We start from the raw sequence: 4,359 nt of genomic DNA, 5'->3' as shown, positions 1-4,359 counted from the left end.
TCTAATTAACTTTTGCATCGTCATTTATTTCCTCCAGATAAACTACCGGCTCCTCAAATGGATGAACACAACGATGCATTCTCTTTAGTTTTCTCTGGTCTGTAATGGAGACTTGAATTTAACGCGCCATTTCAACCAAAGGTTTGTAATGCACTTCCTAACCATTTTTTATTTGTAAGTATTGATTTTATTTTTTAGCCGAGCGTCTGTCTCTGCTAATGACATCTTCAATACATTTTTTTAATCCCAGGCTTAGTTTATGGACTGAACAGACAGAAACAGTTATCATTATACATTTTGAACTGTTGATTTTATTTTTGAACCATTTTTTTAATTGTAAAATGTTGATTTTATTTTTGAACCATTTTTTATTTTAAATGTTGATTTTATTTTTGAACCTTTTTTTTTATTGTGTAGTGTTGATTTTATTTTTGAACCATTTTTTATTTTAAAGTGTTGATTTCATTTTTGAACCATTTTTTTAATTGTGAAGTGTTGATGTTATTTTTGAAACCTTATTTATTTTAAAGTGTTGATTTTATTTTTGAACCATTTTTTTAATTGTAAATTGTTGATGTTATTTTTGAAACCTTATTTATTTTGAAGTGTTGATTTTATCTTTGAACCCTTATTTATTTTGAAGTGTTGATTGTTTGAAAGACCTTACACATGAATTGCCCCATGCGGGGTTTGAACCGACGACCTCAGCATTACCGGCAGGGTGCTCTAACCTGTTGAGCTAACTCACCTACCTTACAAATGGTTGAGTTTCCATGGATTTAAGAAGAACTTACATGATCTTACCACAATGGAGATTTGATAAAAGTGCTTATATTCCAATGTTTTTCAAAAAACATACATAATATTTTATTTTCCAGAGATTTTGTATTTTGAAGTGTTGATATTATTTTTGAACCATGTTTAATTTTCAAGTGATTGTATTTCAGAGATATTTTTTTATGTAATGTCAATTTTATTTTTGAACCATCTTTTATTTGTAATTATTGATTTTATTTTTTAACAATTTAACCAATTCTCTGTAGAACCATTTGTCTCTGCTAATGACATCTTTAATACATTTTTTTGATCCCAGGCTTAGTTTATGGACTGTAATGTGAAATTAGGCACAAGTACAAGTCTGACAATTTGTTCACCAAGTTACTGTGCTCTCTGAGAGGATCTGTAAGTATTTGACATTGTTTCATGCCCATTGTTGACGTTAGTCTCTAACAAAATGTGGATCATCTACCAGGAACACTCCAAAGAGCATGAGTTCCTGTAGTGTAGTGGTTATCATGTTTGCTTTACATGCACAAGGTCGCTGGTTCGAAACCAGACAGAAACAGATTTTGCATGTTCTCTTCATCACAGGTGTTTACTCAAGGTTCTGTGGTGTCATGGTCTATACTCTGAATCCAGGCATCTGAGTGCAAACCTCAGTTGAAATTTTCATGCGTTGCATCTCACATCATCAACTTTGGAACCTCAAACTGAAACAAAGCAGAGAAGTTCAGTTCCTGTAGTGTAGTGGTTATCACATTTGCTTAACATGCTGAAGGTCTCTGGTTCGAAACCAGACAGAAACATTTTTTGTAGGTTAAGCATCTCTTGGGCTGCAGTGAGACAACAAGAGCCTTCCTCTTTCGTGATGGTTCATTTGCCAATCGACTTCAATGTCGGCTTCTTTGAAATCGAAGCTACTTTACTTCAATTACCAATTGGCAGTTCTATGACGTAATGCACATGTGTCAAACTCAAGGCCCGTGGGCCACATGTGGCCCCCCAGCATTTTATAGGCCAATGATTGACTTAAAATAGGTTTTGAGCACGAATTGACTACAAACTACATTTCAACAAAAGGTTTGTAATGCGCTTCCTAACCAGACGCTCCAAAGCGTCCGGTCCATAACTCTTCAACTCGCTGTCAGCTCCGGTCAGAAAGATGCATTTAGTTCAGAAACCATGAGATGATATTCAGAAAGGATTTTTTTTTTAATTAATTGGTTTCAGTTGCCTCTGACACTAAATCTTTGCGTAAAGTCTATAATGTCTGCCCATGTGACTTGTTTTTATCATTTGTTTGCTTACCTTTAAACACTGATTTAAATATTGTCATTTTTAAACTGAGCAGTAACTTTACATTCATGGAAACTCAAATGTAATATTTAAAACTTCAATACATAAAATCAGTTATTTAACAATATGAAGTGGTGTTTAATTTATTTTTAACATTGTATTTTTATACATTTATGCTAATGGTGCCCAAGTCTAGTTTTCCAGAGCTACCATCTGCAGCTTTACATGCATTCCTTCTCTAACACACCTGGACCATTGACTCATTATAAGCCTCTGAATGAGGGAAGTCAGCCTTTTGTCTGGGGTGTTTTAGCAGGGATGCCCTCCTGATTTGTACCGTCAATGTGGCCCGTTGAGGGGGGCCAATATGCTGAAGTGGCCCTTGGTGAAACTGAGTTTGACACCCCTGCTCTAAAAGATAAATTCAGTGTTTAAATTTAGTATTTATACAAAATATTTAACTTCTAACTCCAGAATGTTGTATCAACTACATTTAAATATTATATTTACTACAGATCAGAAATACATTTAAAATGTATGTTTACTTAGAGTCTCATTAGGAAGTTGTTCAAATATAACAGTACGTCATTATTGTGCTATTTGTCATATGAGACCTACACTTTATTTATTATTGCCAAGCAATTAAACAAAAATGAAAGTTTAAATGCCAGCAGTGTCTGGTTGAGGTAAATTAAACTTTCAGAAATCTTAGAAACCATCAGTACATGTCACAACCGGAATACAATAAATAGAAATTAAATTCTGACTGTAAACCATGAAGCAACACCTACCTGATCAGTTTTTTCTGATTGTTTTAGGTGTGTGAGCTCCCACTGCTGCTCTGCTATTACACCCAAATGCTCACAGACCTCCATCATTTTATACAGAACATTTTACGGAGGGGTGTGAGGAAATGGCTGTTGTTTGCATGTCTGCTTTAACAAAACAGATGCAGACTTGATTAAGTCCTTTACGGTAAATTGCAGCAGGCAAATGAGAGTCGGGTCAGCTGCAGAAAAGGACTGAGCGTCCAGAGGACACCAGGCGTGGTGGATATTTGTTTCTGTTTTATTCTCTTTCTCTAAAGCAACATTTATAATAGTTCATAAAGTTTTATGAGTATTTATCTGTCTGAAGCTAATTTATACTTTCAAAGTTTCTTCATGTGGGATATAGTGATGTAAACATTGGATTTTGCTCAGACTTTGTGTCCTTTTGTTGACTTACAGTTGTGTTTATGTTGGTGAAATGTGGAGGACATTTAGAGAATTAGGCTTTCAGCCTGTTGTTGAATCTCAACCCTCTATTTGGTTTCATTCTTGGTTTATGAGCCATAAAGTACACGCTGTATCACGGTGTGGCCACTGGGTGTCACTGTGGCTCAACAAATGTTTGTGTCAATGTTTGTAGAAGTGAGGTTGGTATTAGGAGCATCAGACAGAACTAAACTCCCTTTAGTTCAAACACTTGGTTCATCCCCATTTCACCATAGAAAAAAAATGTGACTAACAACATATCACATGCTTCCGTCATGTCTTAAGGTATAAAGTGGGAGTAAAACAGCCTGGAGAGACGAGGCAAAGCTGCATGCAGGTATTAGAAAGATGAAACCTGAACATTGTTTTTGAGAGTTGATGCAGATCTTTCACTTTCTTTTAAAGCACACATTCACCTTAAAATGTGACATGAAGATGGCCAATTAGTTTTCACCTGATGAATTGAATCTACAGGATGTAAACTGCATCTCATGGATGGATGGATGGATGGATGGACGGATTGATGGATGGATGGATGGATGAGTAGTTGGTCATTTAGGGGATAAAAAGGTACAGAATTTTTTGTAAAAGTTTTGTGCTGCATTTTTTGTGTCTTTTCAATAAACGCTTATTAATCTAATCACAATAAATCACACGACCCCCAAAAAGTTTAATTTCAGTTTAATATTGGAAATATTACGGAGCCCTTTAGGGAACACAGAGGATTTTATTTTCATATTGTGTTTCCTCACAGTAAATACGATCAGAATACAAATTTCAAGTTAGACTTGAACATTTGTACACCTTTAAAGATCCTCAGTGGAAATGTCTTTGTACTTTATTAATTATTTGGTGCAGAAAATGGGGTGAAGATCAATGTAATTAATACCTGGGTGTTCATGTTTGTTTGTGTAATAACATTTAGTGGACAAATAGCCAATAGCAGGAGATGCACATGAAAGCTCCAGATTAAGAAGAGTTCATAACCAACACTGCCAGCAGGTGGCGGTATTACCCTGTAAGAACA

The 4,359-nt window shown here is 35.2% G+C and overlaps 1 non-coding gene across 1 annotated transcript; it reads left to right on the top strand.

The window, feature by feature from the left end:
- The first annotated feature begins 1,513 nt into the window (after positions 1-1,513).
- trnav-aac (transfer RNA valine (anticodon AAC)) lies at positions 1,514-1,586 on the top strand. The gene has a single exon. It is a non-coding gene; the product is annotated as a tRNA-Val (tRNA).
- The last annotated feature ends 2,773 nt before the right edge of the window (positions 1,587-4,359 follow it).

Source organism: Poecilia formosa, unplaced genomic scaffold (genome assembly GCF_000485575.1).
Source record: "Poecilia formosa unplaced genomic scaffold, Poecilia_formosa-5.1.2 Scaffold217, whole genome shotgun sequence".
Taxonomy (NCBI): Eukaryota; Metazoa; Chordata; class Actinopteri; order Cyprinodontiformes; family Poeciliidae; genus Poecilia; species Poecilia formosa.
The sequence above is the reverse complement of the archived record's forward strand: the minus strand, read 5'-3'. Positions and strand labels throughout refer to the sequence as shown.